Source organism: Enhydra lutris, unplaced genomic scaffold (genome assembly GCF_002288905.1).
Source record: "Enhydra lutris kenyoni isolate GAN:26980312 unplaced genomic scaffold, ASM228890v2 scaffoldscaffold58, whole genome shotgun sequence".
NCBI classification, from domain to species: Eukaryota; Metazoa; Chordata; class Mammalia; order Carnivora; family Mustelidae; genus Enhydra; species Enhydra lutris.
In genome coordinates, this window is record NW_019154142.1 from 13,512,429 (window position 1) to 13,519,049 (window position 6,621).

The 6,621-nt window shown below is 40.2% G+C and overlaps 1 pseudogene; it reads left to right on the plus strand.

The window, feature by feature from the left end:
- The first annotated feature begins 4,128 nt into the window (after positions 1-4,128).
- LOC111158250 lies at positions 4,129-4,741 on the plus strand (annotated as a pseudogene).
- Positions 4,742-6,621: the final 1,880 nt, after the last annotated feature.

A 6,621-nucleotide genomic window follows, 5' to 3' on the forward strand; every position in this document is an offset into this window, starting at 1 on the left:
CCCGTAATTAAGTCAACAGCAGCCTTGTTGTACGGAGTAAATAAATAGTCAATGACTCCATTGTGCCTCCTGGAGCGGGCAGCACAGACGCGTGACTGGCTCTGGGCGCCTGGGCTCCAGCTGCTGTGACCTGCAGCCTAATGGGCCCTCGAGGCACAGCCCAGTTTGGGCCAGGCCGGGGGAAAAAAAACCCTATTCAGTCCCATTCCCCGGCAGAAGGAATGGAGACAACTTGTCTACTGGCCAAAGACACTGTCCTTGTCATCCTACAATCCCGCCTCCCCACTTCCAGGGAGGGAGGAGCAACAAGGCTTCACAGAGTAGATTCCAGAGCAAATCCCTAGGTGAGGGCATCCCGCTCTGTTTTGCCTTGGCTGTGAGAGAGTAGAATAGGGAGTGTGTCTCATTTGACTTTAAGTGTTCAGCATAGTGTTTGGCATGCAGTGGGTACTGAATGAAAGAATGAGGGGATTACTGGATCAACCTTCCACATTCCACACTGTTGTCCCCAACCTCCTTTTGTCTGGGAAAAGAGAGGCTTCAAACAACTTCCTCTAAAAGCCATGTGTATTCTTAGAACCTAGTCATAAATTTCTTTTCCAGAGCAACCAGGACACATTTATAAAGAAAGAAATAGCAGGCACTAGCAAGGGCTTGGAGGGCAAGGGGAAAGAGCTAAGAGAATGAAACAAATCAAAATTATGCATGTTGTGACAAATTCATTTCCTCAATAACAAAATGTTATCTGAATTCTAATGAGAAAAGTAGAATAACGAGGGAGCATTAGACTACACACACCCATTTAACCCTTCAAAATGAAATTCTTCAACACTATAAAGAATATTTTCCAGAATTTATTCCAGCATTTATGAGGTTATACTTTAAGGAATCAGACTCCACATCTTCTTAGGGGCAACAGGAAAGCTTTTTCTTCTCCATTCCCAGTCATCCGTCCATAAGAATTAATCTTCTGTCTCTGAGGAGGTCACTGAATCCCTCAGCTGGAGTCATAGGCAGGAACCACCTCTCTATCTTCCCTTTCTTACTTACCTCAAAGTGCTCTTAGAACTTTAGCAGATCTACAATTCTGCCTCCTGATGGCCCAGCAAAGACCTGTCTGAATTCCCAAGCTGAATACAGGTTTTGTTTGTTTGTTTGTTTGTTTTTGTCAGTTTTGTTTATACTGAATTACAGTCAAAAGTTATAACTTTGGACCATTTAGTCCCAACCCTTCATCTTAAAAGTCACATAATACAAAGCAAGAGAAGAGGAGTGACTTGCTCAGGATGTGGTAGAATGAAAACTGCCTTCTACCTGTGTAGAGCAGCATCAGGCTGCCTCCTGTCATCCTCTTTCAAAACTTAGAATCATATGAAGTTAAGACGAAAAGAGACTTCAAGGACTTCTACTCTATTTCAGGGTCACATAACTTTCTCTCATCTGAAAAAAAAAATGTACACGTTTACATGGCCTTGAAATTTTTCATATAGCAATAGAAGATGCTCATATCCCCTAAAACTCATTGTGGGGACATCCAGTCCCTAGATCCTAGGCTAAAAACCTCCAATCTAGTCCCAACATCATTTTACAGCTGAGGAAATGTAAGCAACAACAACGACGACAAGAACTTTAGGGTCAGAGTGCATTAGGGACAATTCCTGGATGTTAGGTGTCCTGATTCCCACCTGTTCCCACTCCCTCAGATCTTCTTAACTGTAATTGGACATAAATTACACTGAGGTATGAATAACTCATAATGACTTAATAGATTTTTCTCTCAGAATAATTAATATCTGACCTTGAAGAATGGGATCTATTATTCATTTCTGAAACCTCTCAATATATTTACTGAGTTCATACTATCTGTCAGGCAGTGCTCTACTGCTAGCAAAATGGCAATAAACAAATTAAACAGAACCCCTGCCCTCACTGAAGGCAGTTTAGTGCCAGGAAGATAGATAATAAACAAATAGACGAGCAAATATATAAGACATCAGATGGCAAGGAGTGTTATAGAAAAAACTAAGGCAAAGTGAGCAGAATAGGGCATGTTGGGAACAGGGACATGGGGGAAGGTGTTATTTTCATAGGGTGGTTAGGGAAAGTCTCCCTGAGTAGGTGATACTGGAGTAGAACTCTGAAGGAAATAAGGAAATGATCTATGTACATAGTTGGAAGAAGAGGAAATAGTGTCAATGTCCTATAGTTCGAACAAGTGTAAAGCCCCCAAGGAAAATCAGTGAGGACAATGCCCAGAGATGAGACAGGAGATTGATAGAAAATCCAGTCCAAGAGGTGCAGAGGGTTGGGTTCTAGAGGATTCTGGATTTTCCTCTAAAAACAATACCAAAGCCTTGGGAGGGTTTGACCAGAAGAGAAGTATGATCTGACATAAATCTAAAAGGATATCTCTGGCTGTGCTATTAAGATTGCCTAGACTTAATAAAGGGCAGCATGCAACCAAGATAACCATCTAGGAGGCTACTATAATAATCTGGAGAAGAGCCAACTGTGGACAGCAACAGGACAGTAGTGGTCAAATTACAGATTATTCTTAAGTAAAGCTGAGAGAACCAAGATTTTCCCCAAAAGCCTAGTGAACAAAGTAATCCCCCCAAATGAGTGATTATTTAGCTCTGCTAAATGCTGCTGAGAGGTGAAATGAGTGAGTACTAAGAATTGGCCACTAGATTTGACGATGTGGAAGCCACTAGTGAACTTGATGAGAGCATGCTAGAATAGTGGTAGAGATTAAAGTATGCCTGAAATAAGTTCAAGAGAGAACAAGAGGAGAGGAATTAAAGACGGAGAATAAAACCATTTTTCCTCCAAAGAATTTTGTTCTAAAGTAGAGAGGAGAAACAGGGCAGTGTCTAAAGAACAAGGTAGAATCAAGGGATTTTATTTTTAAACAGAAGATAATACAGAATATTAGTATTCTGATGGGAGTAAATCAAGTGATGAAGAAGAGAAGATGGATGTCCTTAACTAGTCAAGAGAGGATGGGATTGAGTAGACAAGCAGAGGGGTTAGCCTTGAATTAGAAGGGTCCATTAATTCATAACTAATGATGATTGATAATGAAGAAAGTGGTGTGTAAGTGTGGTGTTGAGGACCTACTCCTCCAATGTGAGCTCTAAAGCCCCATGCCAGGCTGCCTTACTCCATAGACACCTTCCTTACTATTCTCTGCCTCCTGCCATCTTAACTCTCATAAAGGTACCTGCTTGTTTGATCCTAACCCAATAGTTTACATATTGAATTTTTCAGGAAGGGAACAGAAAGGAAAGAGAAAACAGGAAGTAGAAGATGGTGTGAGGTCCTCTTCTTATTCTTTGCATTTTCTTTATGAAATAATCATTAAAAAAAAAAAAAAAACATAAGCCGAGGGTCTTGGAAAGGAGAGAACATATTAGATGTTTAGGGAGAATAGAAAAAGTGTGAAAATTTTTATTTAGGAGAATAGAAGAGTAAAAAGATAATGAAATGCAGTTGGATACTTGACCAACATCAGCGCCCCTTAAAATTAATGATCAAGAATCTAACCAGTGAGCATGATCGTGTACTTTCCTTTTAAACTTTTATTTTTATTTAACGTCTACACCCAGCATGGGACTTGAACTCAAGACCCTGAGATCAAGAGTCACATGCTTTTCTGACTGAGCCAGCCAAGCCCCTCCTGGTACTTTTCTTTAGGCATGTTTAAGGTACAAGTGAAGGTTTGGAGTAGGTGAAGAGTTGCAGTTAAAGAGTTGAGATTTTGCCAAATAAGTGTGATGATGAGATAGGCAGATAATGGAGTTAAACATATACGTAAGGTTGTTCTTGTGTTGATAAACCCTGGAGACCAAGAGTAAAGTAAGGATACAAAGAAGCAAGATGGGATCAAGAAAGCGGATAGAATTAGTGGGGTCACTCTTTGATAGATGTTTTGCTATAACTGGGGTAGTGAAGAGAGTGAATGAGTTGAAAAGGTAGGAGGTAATGGTTTAAAAGTTGTTAGTGATACTTGAATTTAAAATTATAGAGAGGATATAGCTTTGGATTATGATAAAGACTTGTAAAAGATAGCAACTAGCCACATGTGACTATTCAAATTTAAATATTGATTCATTAAAATTAGCTATCATGGTGAGTTTGTTGAAAAAGACCACTAGCCCTGTGGGACTGGCTATATGTGTGAGTACACACAAAAGGTTAAGTATATTGTATACAAAGATTCTTCTTTTAAAAAAATAAGTAAGATTTACTTACTTATTTTAGAGAGAAAGAGAGAGAGAGAGAGTGTGTGTGTGTGTGTGTGTGTGAGCACCTGGGGAAGAGCAGACAGAGAGGGAGAGAGAGAATCCTGAAGCAGACTCTCTGCTAAGCAGGAAGCCTGGTGCAGGGCTGATCCCAAGACCCTAAGATCATGACCTGAGCTGAAATCAGGACTTCACTACTTAACTGACTGAACCACCCAGGCGCCCCCGTACACAAAGATTCTTGATGATCTTGAGCAAATTCTTAAAAATTCAGCATATAGAAAGTATACAGAACAGATTACAAATGAAAAGCTAATTATGGTTAAAGCAGAACAAGATGCTTAGAAATTAGAAGACTAACTTCAGGGTGGTCACTAGAATAGGTGATTCTTCAGGCTAAAAATGAACTAGGTCTGGCAATTAAAAATGATACGGAAGAAACCATGGGACTCTTGGCAGAAGAGCCTCCTGCCAACCAATGGAAAGGGCCAATATAATCATTATTAAATGAATAGTGGGTTGATGGGAAACTCATGTAATTAAATGTTCTGTTACATTAAAAAAATACAGTTCCTCAGTCACATCAGCCACTTTTCTAATGGTCGATAGTCACATGTGTCTGATGGCTACCATATTGGGTGGCCTGCAAACACATCAGATACAGAGTATTTCCACCATTACAGAAAGTTCTGGTATGATAGTTATGGAGGAAGTCTGGGAGTGGGTGATGGAGGTAGGTAGAGGAGTAATGTTCTAGGGAGAGAAGCCAGGGTATTAGAAGTATCATTGATTTGGATATTGAAATCATCAATAATGATCACAGGAATAGTTCTGGTGAGAGTGACAATCAGATGTCTTCAAGGAATGGACTGAGAGTGACATAGGTACAGAAAGGAAGGTTAACAAGTGGTAAAGTCTGTTGGCATAAACTTTAAAGTTCAAGGGTTTTAAGAAGGAAGAGTGAACAGTGATATCTGGAAGCAGCAAGAACACCTACTCCATCTCCAGGCCCAGTGGCAGCAGAGGTGAGGAAGAAAAACAGCCATCACATGAGAGATCTGCAATTCTCTGAAGGAGAAATTCACAGAAGAAACTGGTAATAGACTAAAAATCCACAGGGTACAGGGTTTTGATTTGGGGATCTACATAGCAATTTGGAGATGAGAAGTGATCTGGGATGATCTCCAAGCCCCAGGCTTCCTTGTTTGTAAGGGCTGATATAAATAGAGATGAAGGTCAAGTTGGGTTAAGTCTAATGGTCTCCAAGGCATATTGTTGTGCTGAGATTGCATTAGTGTGGGGTAGATGAGCGGGATTGTTCTGGGATGATCTTTTTACTTCTGCCTGTGAAGGTATGGGTCAGGGAAGGTAATTGTTGCCAGACCTCAGAACTCGTGAGGTTTTTGCCTGCTATTATTCCTAAAGAAGATATCCATCCACTCTCTGGGGAGGAAGAGGAGGCAGGGAGAGATACGAGCACCTCCTCCAATGTACTTTCTCCCTCTCACCATGAATGTAGAACATACAGTTGCTCTTCTTGATCTTGAAAAACACCATTTCCAGATTCAACAATTCTATGAGACCTCCGGGCCACCTGAAATGACTAAATCATTAGCTTTATATAGTCAGTCCATTGCTTCATATGTAAACCTGTTTCCACTCAGTATATTTTTTGCATATTTACTGCATCCCAACTTTGTCAGTGTCAAAAACTTTGGTCACTTAATAACTTTATTTTTGCCTGGATTCCTGCAATCATACCAAGACTTGAATACTCTTCAAGTACTCTACTTTGATGACTTATAAGTCTTTAAATTTTCCTATGATTCTCACTCACTCTTTCTACCAGTATAAATTTTAGATTCCTGAGGTTACTTTGTACTGTCTTCCCTCAACCACCTTATTACTACTGTCCCTTCTCTCACTAATACCTATACCTCCAAGTCCTTCTCAACCCCTAGCTAACTAATTAATTCTTTTAGCAAGTATTTATTGGTTATATACTGTATTTCAGGGAAATGAGGACAAAACAGTGAGAAAAAATGTAGATAATAAACTTTGTAAGGTATTTCTAAAGACAAATGGTTACTTCTATTAGCAAGACTAAGACATTCTTGCTTCTCCCTTTGTAGGAAGCACTGATATAAAGGCAGAAATGGGGTACCTGAGTGTCTCAGTCAGTTAATGTCAGACTCTTGATTTCAGCTCAGGTCATGATCTCAGGGTCAAGGGACTGATCCCCCGCCCCGCCCCCGCATTGGGCTCCACGCTCAATATAGAGTCTGCTTGTCCCTCTCCCTCTGCTCCCCTCCCCCTGCCAACTCAAATACATACATACATACATACATACATACATACATACATACATACATACATA